Raw genomic sequence first — 21,259 nt, 5'->3', positions numbered from 1 at the left:
CCAGGTGATGTCAGTGCTGTCTGTCCATGGACCACACTTCAAGCAGCAAAATTTTATAGACTTTTTAATTTCAGGAAAAAGTTGTAGGTCTTATACTTTGAGTTCTTATATATCTGAAAATGACTTTTTCTTGCTTTCACACATAAACAGTGAATGGCTTATTTGAGTATAAAATTCCTAAGATACAACCTTTTCCTTTTAAGACTTGATAGTTCCTTTTCCATAAAGCTTGGTATATGGTGTTGCTTATAGACCTCCCAGGCCAGCTGGGTTTTTTGTAGATAACCTATTTTTTAGATAACCTGTCTGCCCATAGGAGTCTATTTTTTCCCTTAAGTTCAAGAGTTTTATAAGGCCATGTCTAGATGTCAGTGTCATATTATTTATTTTACCCTGGCACATGGTGACCAACTTTTTGGTACAGATTTAGATCCTTCTCTGTGGTAGGAAGATTTTTCTTCTATTATATTATTCACTGTTGGTTCTTACCCATTTGTTCTGGATTTTTCTTCATTAATACCAGTAACTTCTGTCTGTCTTCCACATTTATCATGTTCTCTTTAATTACTTGCCTCTTTTTTTTTCTTTTTCTGTGCACGTAGGGGTGATTTTCAAGCTGTAACTTGAACTTTTTTCTTTTTTTTGAGACAGTCTCACTCTGTCACCCAGGCTTGAGTACAGTGGTACGATCTCAGCTCACTGCAACCTCTGCCTCCTAGGTTCAAGTGATTCTTCTGCCTCAGCCTCCCACGTAACTGGAGTTACAGACATGTGCCACCACACCCAGCTAATTTTTGTATTTTTAGTAGAGATGGGGTTTCACCATGTTAGCCAGGCTGGTCTCAAACTCCTGACCTCAAGTGATTTGCCCGCCTCGGCCTCCCAGAGTGCTGAGAGTACAGGTGTGCACCACCACGCCCACCTAATTTTTGTATTTTTAGCAGAGATGGGGTTTCACTGTGTTGACCAGGCTGGTCTCAAATTCCTGACCTCCAGTGATCCACAGTCCTTGGACTCCCGAAGTGTTGGGATTACAAGCGTGAGCCACCACGCCTGGCCTGAACTTTTTTTCTGATCTATTAACTTCTAGTGAAGTTCTTTGTTTATTTTTATTTTTTATTTTGATGGGTACATAGGTGTATATATTTATGCGGAATGTGAGATATTTTGATGCAGTAATACAATGCATAATAATCACAGCAGGGTAAATGGGGTATTCGTCCCTTTAAGGATTTATCATTTCTTTGTGTTATACACATTCCAATTATACTCTTTTAGTTATTTTAAAACATACAATAAATGGTTGTTGACTGTAATCACTCTATTGTGCTATCAAATACTAGATCTTATTCATTCTATTGAACTATATTTTTGTACCCAACCTAGTGACGTTTTAAATACTGCTATGGCATTATTTATTACCTAATATTCTTTCCTTCACTTCAAACCTGCCCCTTTTATGTGTCTGTTGTTTTAACCACCTGCATCTTATCCTGTATTTTTTTGTCTATTTTTATGTGATATCTGGCTAATTCTTACTTATTCTTCAAGGTCATGCTCTTTTAGGAAGCCTATCTTGACTGGTTAAACTTTGGTCTTCCTGTTTTGTGCTTCCTTGCATCCATTATAGTACTAAAATTGTTGGCAAATTCGGACCTCTTTTTGAGAAAGGAGGACTTCATCATTCCAAGATCTTACATGGTTTCTCACATGTGATGAGGACCCAAATAGCATTTATTGAAGGAGTAAATAAATGAGTGCGTGCTCACGATCGCCTTGCATCTTTTTTGCCAATGCTCTTCTTTCCGCCTAAATCATGCTTTTCTCCTTGTTCTGGTTGACACATGGTTGATCACAAAAATGCCTTTTGAGTCCTCATTTCCTCCTTTTGCATTCATTGGCAATTCTCACTCTTTACTAGGACAGGGGCGATTCTTCTAGTGTTTCCGTAGGATCTCATGAATACCGTTGTGAGAGTGTTTATTCCACTGTATTGTTTTATTTTTCTGTTTCCACAATTGAGACAAAATTTTAGGTGGCATAGATGGTGTCATTCATCTCTTTATGCTGCACCCACATTATTATTGCTGTATGGTATAAATTGAATACATTTTATTCCATAAATTAATAGAGAAATGAAGTAATGAGTTTCTGGGTTGATAAAAAAAACTGCATGACTATAGTATGGGTCTGTGGGATAGGTAAGGATGGGTAATTCTATGAAGAATATTGAAAGCTATGTTGGGGAGTATGGACTTTTAACAAATATTTAAAAACATCATTTTTTTCAACAATGCACATGTATATAGTTTAAAGAGCCAAATGACTCATGTAGGCTTGAGGTGAAAAACAACAGCCTCATGATTCCCTTCCTCCCATTTCCTCACCCAGCCGGGGCAACTACTGTTAACAATTCTATCTGATTCTCTTGGTGTTTTATCTATATTTCTAAATAACATGTTTATATTACTGCTTCTTGATCTTTCAGTTGTAGGCACTACTCATTAGAGTCATACTATAGAAGATGAAGATTTAACAATTTTTCACACCTCCTGCTCCTTTCTCTTCCTTTCTCTCTCCCACTCCCCCTCCTCTTTCTCCTTTCTCAACCTCTCCCTCCAGTCTGTCTTCCAGTCCCATACCCCAGAGTTTTATATAACTTTGACTGGGCCAATATGCAGTGTTTAAATTATTATGAAGGCATATTATTATTAATGCCTTCATTAAACTATTATGAAGGTATATTATTATCATAAAGACATATTATTAAATTATGCCTCTATACTATTCACAGCTATGTCATGTAATATACTGCAATTATTTTTCCTTTCCTGAGTTTTTTTTCCACTAGAGTCAATAATTACGTTGCTTTTTTATTTGCTTGTTTTCTTAGTTTTTACATGCTTATCACTAATTCAGAAAAATGTCATCATTCTAATTTTCACTTAACTAATTTCATTCACTTTTCTAATTTTCATTCACTTTAATTTTCTTTTAGACCCTTCTTCTGGAGAATTCTTAACCTTTAGCTGAGCTACTTGCTGTCTAACAAGAAATTCAGGAGGCGTCTTGGAATCTCATTTTTCTGTCATCCTGGGAGGGTCATTTACCTCTCTCCTGTGTTAGATCTCCTGTTTCCTAATCACCTTCCTTCTTCCTCCTCATTTTTGTGGATACATTCTCCAGAAGCTTCCTGCTTATCTGAAAAGATCTTTATTTTCTTCTCAAACTTGAATCATGATTTTTCCCTGTAAATAGTTATGTAGAAATGATTTTCCCTCAGAAATTTGAAGACTTTGCTCCATATTCTAACATCAAGTAATGTTACTGAGAAATCTAAAGGCATCTGGATTTCCTGCTCTTTTTCCCTCCTCTCTGGATGCATGTAGAAACATACATTTTCCCCCAATGTTCTGAAATTTCCTAACGTTATGCCTTGGTGTGGGTCTATTTTCATTTGTTGTATTTGACAGAGCGTCCTTCACTATAAAAACTCATTCTCTTCAGTCCTAAAATATTTCCTTGATGATTTCTTCTATTCATTTTCCTCTATTTTCTTTTCTTTCTTTCTTTTTGTTTTTTTGAGATGGAGTCTTGCTCTTGTCACCCACGTTGGAGTGCAGTGGCTTGATCTCGGCTCACTGCAGCCTCCGCCTCCTGGGTTGAAGCAACTCTCCTGCCTCAGCCTGCTAAATAGCTGTGACTACAGGCACATGCCACCATGCCTGGCTAATTTTTGTATTTGTTAGTAGAGATGGAGTTTCACCATGTTGGCCAGGCTGGTCTCAAACTCCTGACCTCAGGTGATCTGCCGGCCTCAGCCTCCCAAAGTGTTGGTATTACAGGCATGAGCCACTGCACCCAGCCATTTTCCTCTATTTTCTCATGTTGAAACTCCCATTATTCAGGTATTAGATCTTCCAGTTTTCTCTTTATTCATTTGCCCTGCCTTCCAGGAGATTTGTCTAAATTTATTTTTTCACTCTCTTTACTAAGTATTTTATTTCTTTCTATACATATATTTTTTTCCTGAGTTATTTTTTGTTCCTTGAATTTTTAGAAATAGAATTCTGTCCCTGATTCCCAGATGCAATATCTTCTGTTTCATCTCTGAGAGTATGAATAGACGTTTGGGAGGAAAATTTTCTTCACCTTGCATAGTCTCAGTTCCTCCCAAATCGCTGTTTTCTTCTTCTTTTTTTTTTTTTTTTAGTGACATATAACTTTTTATTGAAATCATAATACCATACATATTAGAGACTTTTCCAGGGCAAAAAATGGCTGGATAGGTCTTTCTTTTTTTTTAATTTATTATTATTATACTTTAGGTTTTAGGGTACATGTGCGCAATGTGCAGGTTAGTTACATATGTATACATGTGCCATGCTGGTGCGCTGCACCCACTAACTTGTCATCTAGCATTAGGTATATCTCCCAGTGCTATCCCTCCCCCCCTCCCCCCACCCCACAACAGTCCTTTTCTTAAAAAATTTTTTTTTTGTCACTGTATTTAAGGTTAGAGGTCTTTCTAAGATTTCTGGTGATCCTTGTTTGTTTATTCAAGTTTAACGAAAGGAGCTATGAGCTTAACTGGAGGACGATGTGGCCAGTACATCTCATTGCCTGATGATGCCTTTAGGTGTTCTATTTTGAAATGCTTTGATTTCCCAGTGAAGGCCATTCTGAGTCCAATATTTTAGGAATGAAGTGAGGCAGAAAGCTGGGATATCAGCATTAAATACATTAATTTGTATTTAATCCCTGTTTTCAGTATAGTACTCTTGCCCTTAATTTCACTATAGTACTCTTGCCCGGTTATCTCTTGGTCCAGAAAATTGCTGTTTTACCCTCTTTAGATAATAACATGCAGTCATGCCAAAGTAAGGGAGGTCAGCTGGAAATTTAATCTCTTTTTAAACAGACTCAATCAGTCATACTGTTTTGACCCCAACTTTATCCTGCTTTCAAAAGTATCTGATTTACCACCTCTGAAGTCTTTTGTGACTTCTGCAGAGCTAATTGAGTTGCTTCTAGGAATTCCCTACTGCCATCTTAGGATTTACCTTTTTTGGGGGCTGAGAAATCAAAAGATATCCTTAATATGAAATAAGTAATTTAAATAACACCATAATTATTATGGAAAATTGAATTTATAATATAAAAACTCTCCCCTCAGTCTTAAGGCCTAGATGGTTTCACTGGCAAATTCTACCAAGCATTTAAAGGAGAATTTACACCAATTCCATATAATTTCTTCCAGAAAACAGAAGGGAAGGAATACTTTCCAATTCATTTTATGAATCTAGTATGACTTTGATACAAAACCATACAAAGACTATACAAAGAAGCACACAACAAACCAATATATCTCATGAATATAGAAGTAAAAATTATTAATACAATCCTGTCAAAAGTATTAAGAAATATATAAAAGGAATTATACACCATAACCAAATGGGGTTTATTAGAGGAACGTAAGGCTGTTTCAGTATTTGAAAGTCAATCAATGTAATCCAGCTAATTAATAGACTAAGGAAGAAAAAATGTATAGGATCTTATCAATCGATACAGAAAAAATATTTGACAAAGTCACCAATTCATGAAGAGCTCTCAGAAAAATAGAAACAGATATCAAATTGATAAAAAATTTAAGAACCTTGAACTAATATTGTATATTATAATTGGCAGTGAAAGACTGAATGCTTTCCCCCTAAGGTATAGAATAAGGTGGGGGTGTCTGTCTCACCACTCTTACCATAGGAGAAGAAAAATAAAACTGTCTTTGTTTGCAGATGACATTTTTGTCCACGTAGAAAATTCCAAGGAATCTACAAGGTAACTTCTAAAACTAAAAAGTGAGTCTGGCAAGGTCCTGGATACAAAATAAAAATACAGAAATTGATTGTATTTCTCTTACTAGTGATGAGCACATAGATAACAAAATTTAAAAATACAGTGCCATTAATAATCATTCAAAAAAGTTAAATGCTAAGGTGTAAATCTAACAGAACATGTATAGGACTTGTATGCCTAATACTGCAATGTGCTAATGAAAGAGAAACCCTAATAAAATACCTAGGAATACATTTAGCCAAGGAGATGAAAGATCTCTACAATGAAAACTATAAAACACCGATGAAAGAAATGGAAGAAGACACAAATAAATGGAACGATATTCCATATTCATAGATTGGAAAAAACAATATTAAAATGTTGATACTACCCAAAGTGATCTACAGATTCAGTGTAATCTCTGTCAAAATCTCAATGACATTCTTCACAGAAATAGAAAAAACAATCCTGAAATTTGTATGGAACCATAAAAGACCCCAAATAAATTAAGCAATCTTGATCAAAAAGAACAAATCTGGAGGCATTATACTACCTGACTTCAAAATATGCTACAAAGCTGTAGTAAGCAAAACACAATGGCAATGGCATAAAAACAGACAAGTTGTCCGATGGAACAGAATACAGAGCTCCGAAATAAGTCTACACATTTACAGCCCACTGACTTTTTACAAAGCTGTCAAGAACACGGGGAAAAGACAGTCGTCTCTTCAATAAATAGTGTTGGGAAAACTAGATATCCACATGAAGAAGAATGAAATTATTTCATACCATATAGAAAAATCAACTAAGTCCAGGCGCAGTGGCTCACACCTGTAATCCCAACACTTTGGGAGGCCAAGGCGGCAGATCACGAGGTCAGGATATCGAGACCATCCTGGCTAACATGGTGAAACCCCGTCTCTAGTAAAAAAATACAAAAAATTAGCTGGGCTTGGTAGCAGGCCCCTGTAGTCCTAGCTACTCGGGAGGCTGAGGCAGGAGAATGGCGTGAACCCGGGAGGCGGAGCTTACAGTGAGCCGAGATGCGCCACTGCACTCCAGCCTGGGTGACAGAGTGAGTGAGACACTCCGTCTCAAAAAAAAAAAAAAAAAAAAAGAAAAAAAATCAACTAAAAATAGATTAAAGATTAAAATGTAAGAAATTTAACATCCAGAAGAAACGTAGGAGAAAAGCTCTATGACATTTGTCTGGGAAATGATTATTTTACACATGACCCCAAAAGCACAGAAAAATGTGGACAAATGGGATTACATCAAACTAAAATGCTTCTGTACAACAAAGGAAACAGTCAACAGAGTGAAGAGATAACCTACAGAATGGGAGAAAGTATTTGCAAGCTATGCATCTGCCATGGGGTTAATATCCAAAATATATGACAAACTCAGTAGCAAGAAAAAAATAACCTGATTAAAAAATGGGCAAAGGACCCAAACAGACATTTCTTAAAATATATACAATGGCCAAAAGATATATGAAAAAATGCTCAACATCAGTAATTATCAGGGAAATGCAACCTAAACCACAATGAGATATCATCTCACACCTGTTAAGATGGCTATTAAAAAGACAAAAGACAACAAGTATTGGCAAGGATGCAGAGAAAAGGGAACCCTTGCACCCTGTTGGCGAGAATGTAAATTGGTACAGCTGCTATGAAAAACAGTATAAGGGTTCCTCAAGATATTAAAAATAGAGATATCAGCTGGGCTTATGCCTGTAATCCCAGCACTTTGGGAGGTCAAGACGGGTGGAGCAACTGAGGTCAGGAGTTCGAGACCAGCCTGGCTAACATGGCAAAACCCTGTCTCTACTAAAGATACAAAATTAGCCAGGTGAGGTGGCGCATGCCTGTAATCCCAGCTACTCAGAAGGCTGAGGCAGGAGAATCGCTTGAACCTGGGAGGCAGAGGTTGCAGTGAGTCGAGATTGTGCCACTGCACACCATGCACACCAGCCTGGGCAGTGGAGTGAGACTCTGTCTCAAAAAAAAAAAAAAAAAGATACCATATGATCCAGCGGTCTCACTACTGGATATATATCCAAAGGAAATGAAATCAAGATATCAAAGAGATATCGCACTTCCATGTTTGTTGCAGTGTTTTCACAATAGCCAAGGTATGGAAACAACTAAGTGTCTATCAGTGAATGAATGGTTAAAGAAAATGGTATATATACACAATATAATACCGTTCAGCCATGAAAAATGAAGGAAGTCCTATTATTCATGACAGTGTGGATGAACATGGAAGACAGTATTTAAGTGATGTAAGTTAGGCACAGGAAGGCAAATACCACATAATCTCACTCATATATAGACGCTAAAATAGTTGATCTCATAGAAAAAGAGTAGAAAGGCAGTTGCTAGGGGTTAGGGTGATTGAGGAGGGGAGTTGGGGACGTGTTGGTGGAAGGATACAAAATTTCAGTTAGGGAAGAGGAATAAGTTTAACAGATCTATTGTGCAACAGTGTCATTGTAGTTAATATATTGTATTATTGAAAATTGCTGAGACTGGATGTTAAGTATTATCACCACAAAAATAACTCTGTGAGATAATGGATACGTCAGTTTGATTTAGTCATTCCACAATGTATAGATACTTTAAAACATCACATATTATACACGATAAATACATACAATTTTATCTGTTGGTGTTTTGTTGTTGTTGTTTGAGACGAAGTCTCGCTTTGTTGCCCAGGCTGGGGTGCAGTGGTGCGATCTCTTCTCACTGCAACCTCTGCCTTCCAGGTTCAAGGGATTCTCCTGCCTCTACCTCCCGAGTAGCTGGGATTACAGGCATGTGCCACTATGTCCGGCTAATTTTTGTACTTTTAGTAGAGACGGGGTTTCACCATGTTGGACGGACTGGTCTTGAATTCCTGACCTCAAGTGATCTGCCTGCCTCGGCCTCCCAAAGTGCTGGGATTATGGGTGTGTATCTGTTGATTTTTCAAAGACATTTTAAAAGAATAGAGTGGGAGGAATCAGCTTACTTAATATCAAGATTTACTATATGGCTGCAGTAATGAGAGCAGTGGTATTGGCAGAGGAATAAACAAATGAGATCAACAGGAGAAAATATTTGAAAATCACCTAACAAAGGACTAGTATCTCTATTAAGAACCCTCAAATATCAACAATTAAAAATCAAACATTCTAATTCGAAAATGAACAAAGGACACGAATGGATATTTTACCCAAGAGAATACATAGATGGCAAATAAGCACATAAAAATATGTTCAACACTACTGGCTATTAAGGAAATGCAAATTAAAACTGCAATAAGATATCATTACCTACCTATCAGAATAGCTTTCAAAAGGTCCACAACATGAAATACTGGCAAGGATGCAGAGAAAGAGTGTTACTCATACATTGGTTCTGAGAATGTAAAATCATATAGCCATCCTGGAGAATAGGCAGTTTCTTTTAAAAAATAAGCATGCAACTACCATACAACTGAGCAATTGCACTCCTGGGCATTTTTCTCAGATAAATGAAGACTTAGGTTCACAATAAAACCTGTACATGAATGTTTATGCCAGTTTTACTCACAGTGGCCAAAAGGTGGAAACAATCCCAATGCACTTTAGTGGGAGAATCATTAAACAAATGGTGTTACATCCATACCAGGTAATGCTACACAGCAGTAAATGGAAATGAACCATTGATAGACACAACAATCTGGGTGAATCTCCAGAGAATTACAATGAAGTTATAAAAATCCAGTCTCTAAAGCTTACATACTGTATTTAACTTATGTAATATTCTTGAAATGACAGAAAATATAGAAAAGGAGAACAGTAGTTGCTAGGTGTTAAGGACGGGAGGAGAGGAGATGCAGCTATAAAAGGCTACTTGCAGAATTCTTGTGATGATAGAAATGTTGTGTACATTACCTGTATTAATATCAGTCTCCTAGCTGTATTCTTGTAGTAGAGTTTTGCAAGATGTTACCTTTGAGGGATTCATGGGGTCTCTTTTTATTATTTTCCAACAAATGTATGTGATTTACAATTATTATTATTATTATTTGAGATGGAGTCTCGCTCTGTTGTCCAGGCTTGAGTGCAGTGGCACAATCTCAGCTCACTGCAACCTCTGCCTCCTGGATTCAAGCAATTCTCCCACCTCAGCCTCCCAAGTAGCTGGGATTACAGGCGCATGCCACCATGCCCGGCTAATTTTTTGTATTTTTACTGGAGACTGGGTCTCACCGTGTTGGCCAGGCTGGTCTTCAACTCCTGACCTCAAGTGATCCACCTGCCTTGTCCTCCCAAAGTGCTGGGATTACAGGCATGAACCACCGTGCCCAGCCGATTTACAATTATTTTAAATAGAAGATTTAATTTAATTAAAAATAAAACTAGAAATGCCAGGCAAAATAGGACATACATTTAAAGCAACAACAACAACAACAACACTAAAGTTGAACCTACAAGAAATTAAGGGAAATCCATGGGGCCAACAGCAAAGGGTAAACTGAATGCCAAACTAGTAAGAGCATAACTGATTCTGTGCCTGCCCTGGTATATATCCCAGAGAAATGTGTAAATATGCCTAACATGGTGGTGTAAGATTGCTCATTGCAGAACTGTGGGTGCAGTTTAAAATTTGAAACCAACTTCCAAATGAAGATTTGGAACAATCTTCATCAACATTTAGGAAAATTGATCAATGAAGAATAAAGGGAATTGATAAATAAATTTTGGTATATTTATAAAACGGGATTCCTACAGATCTCTAAAAGTGAATGAATTAGAGTTACATCTGTTAACATGGATACCCTCAAAAACAGTTTTCAGAGAAAGAGAAAAACTGCAGAAGATTTTTTGTACAATATGATTCCATGTACTCAGTTACCTCTCCTATTTCTGATGTAGTATTTGCTTAACTTTTTCATTTCTTAGGACTAATATAGCATTCTTTAGTCTATTTCTACACAAACCTTAGCCTACATTCTGAAATTTGCTTTTAGGCCTGAGAATCTCCAAATTTGCCTGCTCCCTGAGCTCATCTAATTTAAACAGGTATCTGAGGGTAGAAAACATCCTAAATCAAATGTGTATATATGTATTTGCGTATATGTGCATAAATTGAGAGAATAATAGTTTCTGTGGTATTTCAGAAGTAAGATAAGTGTATGTCATTGCATGTGCTCTCCCAGCTTGGTTCCTGGCGTGGGGTCAGACCTGTGGCACACCCACTTTTTCCGTGTCTAAGAAACAGGGACAGGCCAGGAGCGGTGGCTCATGCCTGTAATCCCAGCACTTTGGGAGGCTGAGGCAGGCGGATCACGAGGTCAGGAGTTCGAGACCATCCTGACCAACATAGTGAAACCCCGTCTCTACTAAAAATACAAAAATTAGCCGGGCGTGGTAGTGCGCGCCTGTAATCTCAGCTACTCAGGAGGCTAAGGCAGGAGAATCACTTGAACCTGGGAGGTGGAGTTTGCAGTGAGCCAAGATTGCGCCATTGCACTCCAGCCTGGGCGACAGAGTGGGACTCTGTTTCAAAAAATAAATAAATAAAAACAAAAAAGAAACAGGGACAATAACACCACTTTTTGGCTGTAGTGAAATTAGATTAATTCAAAAGCATGGTAGCAGGTTCTTTAATAATTCACTCATTCCTGCTCCCCACATTTTAGGCAGCTGCAAATCTTGATCATTCCTGACCCATTCCCATATTAAGAACTTTCACTGTCGTTTTGGAAGTACTCTGAGATTTTTTAAGAAGGAAACCTACTTCCCTTGGAATGCTTATCAGGTCTCTTTATCCTTGAACTGCCTTAGAGACTATTAAGTCTTCATAAATATTGAATGCTTGTGGTCAGTCTTTCTTGGAAGAGGAATATGGAGGTGATTACATATAAAACCAAACTGAAAGCCATCCCAAAGCTTTAGAAAGCATTTTAGTGCCTTCCCTTTTCATCAGTGTGCTCCTTCAAATTCATGATTTAGGGTATTCATGATTTAGGAAAATAGCAAATGTAGCTATTTTCCTCATATATTTCTTGTGGATAAAGTTATTTCAGAATTTGATTACTTTAAATAATCAGTTCTTTTGCACTGCAAACCACAGGCCAGCCAGAATGTCTCTTTCTCTTGCAGAAGTGTGTAACTTGATATTCTAGTTAAGTGCCAATCATGGGAAACACAGGTTTAAGTTAACTACTATTTTAAAAATTAAAATATTTTTATTCTTCAAAACACATACTTCTCAGGCTTTATGACACCATTATTTGAGCCAATATACCATCAAATGAATATAATAAATTATAGTGCTATGAACTCCAGGGAAATTTTATTAATGTTTTTAATATATCCTCATGTGGAATCAACATGTTTTTTATATATTCATAAATTTATGACTTCAAAACTCTTCAATACAGGATGTTACGAATGTTGTAATGGATAGAAAATACATAATTGTGAAATGATGTTCTTGAATTTTCAAACACTCCTGATAATCATTAGCTCTTGCATATACTAATTACAATGAAATTAAAAACTTTTAAGTAATATTTCTGCAACTTAGTTGCTTTGGCCCAAAGGAATTATTCCAGAATAAGCTGGCAGGTTCCTGCTTGGGGAATTAGGATTCCAATGTCCTTAACTTTAAAATAACTTGCATTTCATTTAATGCCTGTTTCATAAAGTAGTCATTCATTTTCATACTAAATTGTAACCGAAGCAAGCCACATCAATAGAGGCCAGTCACTGGGTTTACTGTGTATTAGGTTGGACAAAGTAAAATAGAATGTTAAAAATGGTCACCAGGTGGTTGGGTTTAAAAATAAAAACCTTGCTACTGACTTACAAAGGAAACTGAGAAGTAATCTCCCTGAATCTTTACATCCATATCCTGGTACATAGTAGGTTCACCATAAGACATTGTTGAAGGAAGAATGAGTCCAAAATGGTGCATTATGTTTTGAAAATTCGTGACATAAAATGCTCTGTTTTTCATATCACCATGCTGCAATTGTAGTGGGATTTGTAGTAGAGTTGTACATGCTTTTCAGGTTTATATTTTCAGGCTCAACACTCAAGATGCAAATTAGTGACTCCTGGAAACTCAGCTTACAATTAGGACACAGCAGGTGGCAATGGAGTGTAGACCATTGCCATACACATGGTCTACACTGAAGGCCTGAGACACAGCCATAAGACACCTTTCATATATTCTTTCCTTACCTTTTAGTTTTAAGTTTGTTTTTACAAGAACAGTTTTTAATATAAATAGCTAAAATTAAGCAGCTACTAAAAATGCATCTGAAAAATTATTTCTGAAAATGTTTAAAGAAAATGCCATTTTTATTGTTTCAACAATTTTTGTATTCCAGTATTCCCGTCAATTCAAATATATATTTTTTAACCTGTGACTCTCTAATTTGCTTGTTCCCTTGAAATTAGCATCAAAAGCTTTTTATAGCTGCAAGTCAGCATGGTACAAAAAGCTTTTTGGTTATCACTTCCCTAACCTGTTAGCAACTTCCCTCAACTTTGGGGCTTTTCCAAAATAAGAGAGTAATTTCAATTACTTCTTCACTTTTCCTATTATTTATTTTCTTCTTTTGTTCATACATAAAAAGCAAAATGAAGTAGGCCATGTAAGCGAATGACCTTTTCCATAGGCATAGCTGTTGTTTCCCAGTAGAATGGAGTCATTTCTCCTTGACCAAGAGAAAGACTTCTCCACACCAATATATTTTTTTCTACCAGCCTCCCAGTTTGATGTTGCTTGAATGTTTAAAATTTGATGTACTCTTAGCAAGATTTTAATAAATTTAAGAATCAAATACCTATAACAAAATTTTAAAAACAGAAATATGCATTGTTACAAAATATTAAGACACAGCCAACCCATTGTGATAATCTGGGAAGATGTTCTGAACCACAAATCAAGAAAGCGCATCTACCTAAATACGATTTAACTACAAATTAGGTAACGTTTTTGGAGGCAGCTATAATGCTGTTCTTTTCACTCCAAAATGTCCTTCTCCCAAAGCCTTCTAAATCTAATTAGGGATTGAACCACCTCAAAAACACAAGATGTGAGGAGATAAGGGGTACAAGTTGCAGCTGGAACAGAAAGTTTCAGGTGAAGATGGTATGAAATGGAAATGGAGGAGGGAGAGTTTGAGAAAAACTGCAAAGGAAAAAGAGTGGAAGTTAATATTAAAAATGTACCGGACACAATAAAATACAGAATAAGCACTACAGAAAATTAAAATCAGTAGTGTGGAGGAATATCTGTAGAAGATTTCTTATAAGCACAAGAAAAGGTCAACGAAATGAGATATATATATTTATAAGAGGAAGTCATAGATGGACCAATGAAGAAATAATAGATGCAGAGAGAGGGAGCTCCAGCATCAGAATTACAGGCATTTATGGAACAAGAGCAGTAATCAAAATCATAATCTGAGAATAATCAGCAGCATTGTAAATAAAGACCTTGAGTATTCCATTCAAAAAGGCTCACCATTTTCGGTAAAGACTGATGAAACACATGACTGGATACATCCTGATTATAACTTAAATTTTATATCAAATACTAACACAACAAAACCAAAGTACTATAAGCTTTCAGGCAGAAACATAAAACACACAAGCAAAGGAATAATCAGATTTCTCCTCTGCAGGTCTCAATGTCAAGGGTCAATGAAGTGTGTTTACAGCTTTGAGGAAAAAGAAGTAGTACCATATCATGCAGCATTGCCTTTCCTGTATGAAATGCAAAGATTGAATCATATGCCAGCCATGCATCCAACTAATAATACTTAGCCAGACAAGAGTTAAAAACTCATACATGAAAAATTGATATTATGAAAGGACTGGGATTTGTTTTAAAATACTTCTAAATATGTATTGTATGTGTGGACAAAAATGAAAACCTAAAGATGTTTAGCAAATAATTTTTATATCATATAAAAAAGAGCAGACTCAGAAATCCCACTTCTAGGTATTTACCCAAGAGAAATGAAAAACTTTGTTAACATAAATCCTGCATGTGAATGTGTATAGCATTTTTTCATACTTACCCAAAACTAAAAGCAACTCAAATATCTAGCTGGTGAATGAATAAACAAACAGTTGTACGTATGTGCAATAGAATGCCAGTCAGCAATTAAAAAGGTGCAAACTATAGATACCTGCAACCACAAGAATGATTTTCAAATATATTATGCTAAAAAGAGTCAGTCTCAAAAAGCTACATATGGTGTGATTCCATTTATGTAACATTTTGGAAATGGCAAATTGTAGGGACAAAACCAACCAGTGGTTGCCAGGAGCTGAGGGTAGGGGAAGAGGCTGACTATACAGGGGCAACCTGAGAGCATTTTTGGGGTGATGGAATTGTTCCAAATATTGGTTGTGGTAGTGGTTACACAACTGTATGGGTTTGTCAAAACTTAAAATTGTATACATCCCAAATAGAATTTTAATATATGTGAGTTTTTAAGTAGGGAAAAAGAGAAGCAGTGTAATCACGAAAGGTAATATCGACATAGCAATGTGAACATACTTAAACACTGAACCACACACTTCAAAGTGGTTAGGATGGTAAATTTTATGTTATGTGTATTTTGTCACAATTTTTAAAATTTTAAATTTAAAGCTACCAAAATAATGTTTGTATAATGGACTATGATGTAATCATTAAAGTAATTTTTCCAAAGAATTATCAGTGAAATGAGAAAATGCTTATAATATTAGATTAAAACAAATACTAGGGTGAATTAACAGTATGATTTTCAATCCTGTAAATGGCAGAAACAATGGAGGATTAAATGACAAAAGAATAAAGTTCTTGGTGACAGGATTTTGAGTGTCTACCTCTGTACTTCTTGGCACATTACTGGTTTGCACTTATTCCTTTTGTAATCAAGAAAAATGGAAGCATCAGAAAGCATATGCAATGAGTGTTACATTGCTGACTCTATCAATCATTTCATATAGGCTCATATTTAAATCATACTGGCAAAAAAAATGACCTCCTATCCACTTTAAAATTATTTGTTCCCATAGAAATAAATATTTTAATAACAATTGAAATAGTATCTATTGACTTTTAATTCAAAATGATTAAGCCTGTGTTTAGCTCTCCTGGCTCCAAATTTGCCGTTGAATTCACCAGGAAATCATAAAGGGAAAAAATATGTAACTCCATTGAAAAACTGGGAAAAGTGCCATGAAGAGATCAGATATTTTTAAGGAGTTTATGTAAAATATAGAAGACAAGCACTGGACTGAGGAAAGTACCCGTTGGATGGAATTCCAGTCTCCCAAAGGAAAACTCTGCCTGGAAAATGAGTGGCAGGGTCCCAGAGCTAGTGGCTGTTGGGGAAGATAGGTTATGTGGTGGTGATCCCTGGAAAATTCTCAAACTTACCAGTATTAGCATCCCAAGAATGCTGTTCCAGTATGACTTTGTAGAATCCCATTTGGTAAGGTCAATGGTTGAAATAAAATAGGCTGGCTGCAGTAGCTCACGCCTGAAATCCCAGCACTTTGGGAGGCCGGGGCGGGTGGATTGCTTGAGGCCAGGAGTTCGAAACCAGCCTAGCCAACATGATGTAACCCCATCTCTACTAAAAATACAAAAATTAGCTGGGCGTGGGGGTGTGCGCCTGCAATCCCAGCTACTCTGGAGGCTGAAGCTGGAGAATTGCTTGAACCTGGGAGACGGAGGTTGCAGTGAGCCGAGATCAAGCCATTGCACTCCAGCCTGGGTGACAGAGTGAGACTCTGTCTCAAAAAAAAAGGAAGCGTTACTTCAAGCAAATTTCTAACAGAGACTGTTGTACTAATTAAAGGAAGACAGCGAGTGCCCTGCTAACTTGAGTTGCTTCAGTAACGGAAGAGAAATGTCCTAGTGGAGACATGCTACACAAATGCTCCTACATGTACCTTTTCCCCTTTTCATTATAGAAAAGAATACATGTATTCACACATGAGACACACACGTATTGTACATTAATTGTAGTGGTTATATGGACCCTTGGGTAAGAATTGCATGTGAGTACTACTATTAACTAAAGAATTCATTCTTATTTAATATGACACTTCCACAAGACTTTTTGGCCCCCGAACCTTGAAAATTAGTTTCTTAGAATTAAACTTTGAATCTTTGGGGTAATGTGCACTAGTAAAAGTTTTACAGGGAACCAATGCCTTGTATTTGCTTTTTTTTTTTTTAATGCTTGCCTCTTCTATGAAATCATTATTTCTTCTTTCTTTTTTCCTTTAGGAATTGTGAAGGGCAGAACATTCGGTACAAGACATGCAGCAATCACGTAAGTCCTAAAATAAAATTATTTTATCCAATACAATATGTTCTTAAGTTAAAATATTCCAATGTGTACTCTAAAACTAATGGTCTCTTAATACCCTTTGTGGAAAACTTAAGTATTTCTTTAATTGACAACAGATTTTGTATATCAAATATCTTCCATTTATACTACCTTTTTAGGCCATATCACATTCATGATCTAATTTGGTAAGTATTTAATAATTTCTGAAGTCATAGAAACAATATAATATCAGCAAGCTCCTTCAAAGTTCAGAATGCTTTTATGTTCATTATCTTACCTGACTTTCACCCTGTCTCTGGGCAGCTGAGGTGCGGCTATTTCTCTTTTGCGAGTGAGAGGACTGAGGCTGAGCGAGGTAAAATTATTTTTCGAAGGTCACATAGGAAGAGTAGACTTACTTGAACTGGTCTGTTGTTATTTCTACCTCAGTGTCATGGAATACTATAGGTGACCCATCAGCAAATCACACAGAAATATACAAAACCCTACTCTTATTTTACATCAGTCAACACTAAAAATAAAAATTCAAATATCTTGCTTTAGAAATTTGAAAATAAGGCCAGGCGCATTGGCTCATGCCTGTAATCCTAGCACTTTGGGAGGCTGAGGCAGGCGGATCACTTTAGGGTAAAAGTTCAAGACCAACCTGGCCAATGTGGTGAAACCCCGTCTCTAGAAAAATACAAACTTAGCTGGGCTTGGTGATGCATACCTGTAGTCCCAGCTACTTTGGAGGATGAGGCAGGAGAACTGCTTGAGTCGGAGGTTGCAATGAGCCAGGATCACGCCACTGCACTCCAGCCTGGGTGACAGAGTGAGACTCTGTCCCAAAAAAAAAAAAAAAATGACAAAAAATAAACACTAGAAAGAATCCATTCTATTTTCCATTCAAAACATTTCCTAGTTATCAGTAAGAAGCTAACTAGAGGTACTTGGCACTTGCCTCCTCATACACAAAAAGACCAAAACAACAAATAAACAACTACAATTAGACTAGAGTGTCTGAGGGAGAGCACTGGAGTATAGCAAGGGAATAGCAGAATGCCTGTGGCACACAGTAACTCAAGATGGCAGCATAGGGAGGAGGGCGAAGTACTCTGCCTCTAATACTCCATCTCCCCTGTCGGGTAAGCAGGGAGCCCCCAGTAGCCCCTATTACCACTGCAGACACATGTAGTCCTTGCTACAGGAGAATGCGGCAGTCCTCACAGGCCCTGAGCCCTGTTTCAGGGAGCTGCCTGGAGTTCCCACAGCTGCATTGCTTCATAGTAGGAGCTCACATTGTGCACTGCCCACCTGCCATGACCCAGGCTGTTATGGCACAGTGCCACCCTGAAACTGGAGCCACTGCTAGAGTGTGCTCTACTCTGGGGAACAGTAACCACTGATCTTTCCATCCCTGAGGCTCCACTATCATTCTTACATGCTCACACAGATGACTGCAGCACCACAACCCCAGCTATTTAGAACCTAGGCCCAGTGAAATGGTGGTGACTCTTGCATCCAAGTCCACATGGCACCCTTCCCTGCAAAGAACAGGTGATCCTGCACAGTTGTGCATGTACCTCCAGCTTGAGAACCAGCCTGGTGACCCTTTCTCTGGCAAAGCTGCACCACTACTGCTCTAAACTCCTGCAGCCTAGGCCATTGAGGCATTCACAGATATTACTACATGGATTACAGCTGATGAAACTGTATGGAGACCCAACTACTGTGTCCACCCAGAACCAATGTGAATTCACACTACTCAGCTGACACCCTAGGACACATTTTTAGGAAAAAGTCTTTCCTTAAAGACTTTAAAGGCTGGGTGTGGTGGCTCACGCCTGTAATCCCAGCACTTTGAGAGGCGGGGGCAGGCAGATAACTTGAAGTCAGGAGTTTAAGACAAGCCTGGCCAACATGGTGTAACCCTGTCTCTATGAAAAATACAAAAATCAGCCAGGTGTGGTGGCACACACCTGTAATCCCAGCTACTTGGGAGGTGAGGCAGGAGAATCGCTTGAACCTGAGAAGTGGAGGTTGCAGTGAGCTGAGATCACACCACTGCACTCCAGCCTGGGTGACAGAACCAGATTCCATCTCAAACAAACAAGCAAAAAACAAAGCAAAGTAGATACACAAGAAACTTGAGAAAGCAAAGAAACATGACACCTTCAAAGGAATACAATTCTCCAGTAACCCCAAAGAAAAGGAAACTTACAAAATGCCTGAAAAAGAATTCAAAGTAGTGATCTTAGGGAAACTTGTGAGATACAGAAGAATACAGATAAAAAATTTAATGAAATCATTTGAATTTACAATAGCTATATTTACAATAGCTACCAAAAAGTAAGATACTCAGGAATAAATTTAACCAAGAAAGTAAAAGATCCTTACATTAAAAATTATAAAACATTAATGGCCGGGCATGGTGGCTCATGCCTGTAATCCCAGCACTTTGGGAGGCTGAGGCAGGTGGATCATGAGGTCAGGAATTCAAGACCAGCCTGGCCAACATACTGAAACCCCATCTCTACTAAAAATACAAAAAATTAGCTGGGTGTGGTGGCAGGCAATTGTAATCCCAGCTACTTGGGAGGCTGAGGCAGGAGAATCACTCGAACCCAGGAGGTGGGGGTTGCAGTGAGCTGAGATTGCGCCATTGCACTCCAGCCTGGGCGACAGTGCAAGACTCTGTCTCAATAAATAAATAAATTAATTAATTAAATAAAACAGTAATGAAATAAAGAGGGTGCAAAAAGAGGTTCTCATGGATTGGAAAAATTCATATTGTTAAAATGTCCTTACTATCCAAAGTGATACACAGATTTAATACAATCCCTGTTAAAATTCCGGTGACATTCTTCACAGAAAAAAAGAAACCGTAAAACTTGTATAGAATCACAAAAAGACTCTGAACACCCAAAGCAATCTTGATTAAAAACAAACAGACACTGGAGGCATCACATTACCTGACTTCAAAATATACCACAAAGTGATAGTAACTAAAACAGCACGACATTGGTGTAAAAATACACGTAGATCAATGGCACAGATTAGAGAGTCCAGAAATAAGTCCACATACCTACAGCCAACTGATTTTCAACAAGGGTGCCAAGAATACACACTGGGGAAGGGACAGTGTCTTCAATAAATGATGCTGGGAAAATTGGATGTCTATATGCAGAAGAATAAAACTGGACCCCTATCTCTCACCGTGTACAAAATCCAACTAAAAATAAAGACTTAAATGTAAGACTTGAAAATATGAAACTGATAGAAGAAAACAGAGAAAATACTTCATGACGTTGGACTGGGTAAGGATTTTTAAAATATGACCTCAAAAGCACAGACAATAAAAGCAAAAATAGACAAATGGGATTATATTAAACTAAAAAGCTTATGTACATCAAAGAGAACAATCAAGAGTAAAGAGACAACCTGTAGAATTGGAGAAAATATTTGCAAACTAGACAGCTGGACAAGGAAATAATATTTAGAATATATAAGGCAAATATGATTTTTATTATGGTAAAATGTATATAACATAAAATTTACCATTTTAACCATTGTTATCTGTGTACAATTCAGTGGCATTAAGTGTATTTATAATGTTGTACAACCATCAACAATATCCAATTTCATAAAATTTTGATTCCAAACAGAATCTCCATACCTATTAAACAAGAAATCCTGTGAAAATTCCATTCTACTTTCTGACAATATAATTTTTCCTATTATATTTTTGTGTCTGGTTTCTAAAAGATGACAGTAGGGTTGGAAAATTAACACAGAGTGGTACAAGATAATGTTTTGAAGTGATGGAAATATTCTATATTCTGTATTTGGTAGAGGTACAGAACTGAATACATATTTAAATTCAGAACTGTACACCTAAAAAGTATGATTTCTCTTGTAATCTAAACTCCAGTAAACATGATGTTGACAACAAAAAATGAAATTCACCTATGACAAGTCCCTTTCCATCAGGACAATTGAGAGACACTAGGAAGAGAATAATGATGTTATTAGTTGCATGACTTTCAAGTAACATTGTATTGGGTAGCAATATATTCACCCTTTCAGATTAGTAGGACAG

At 37.1% G+C, this 21,259-nt stretch overlaps 1 protein-coding gene across 2 annotated transcripts in view; it reads left to right on the top strand.

Moving 5' to 3' along the window:
• Positions 1 to 17,159, top strand: part of LOC134759383 (putative HERC2-like protein 3) — a 42,904-nt gene extending 25,745 nt beyond the window's left edge. For both annotated transcript variants that reach the window (XR_010137334.1, XR_010137333.1), the window contains one exon: positions 17,115 to 17,159. The gene's annotated coding sequence lies outside the window, so the exon portion shown is untranslated. The remainder of the gene's footprint in view (positions 1 to 17,114) is intronic.
• Positions 17,160 to 21,259: the final 4,100 nt, after the last annotated feature.

The sequence above is a fragment of the Pongo abelii genome, chromosome 16, assembly GCF_028885655.2.
Source record: "Pongo abelii isolate AG06213 chromosome 16, NHGRI_mPonAbe1-v2.0_pri, whole genome shotgun sequence".
Lineage (NCBI taxonomy): Eukaryota > Metazoa > Chordata > Mammalia > Primates > Hominidae > Pongo > Pongo abelii.
This window is presented reverse-complemented; position numbering and strand designations above follow the sequence as displayed.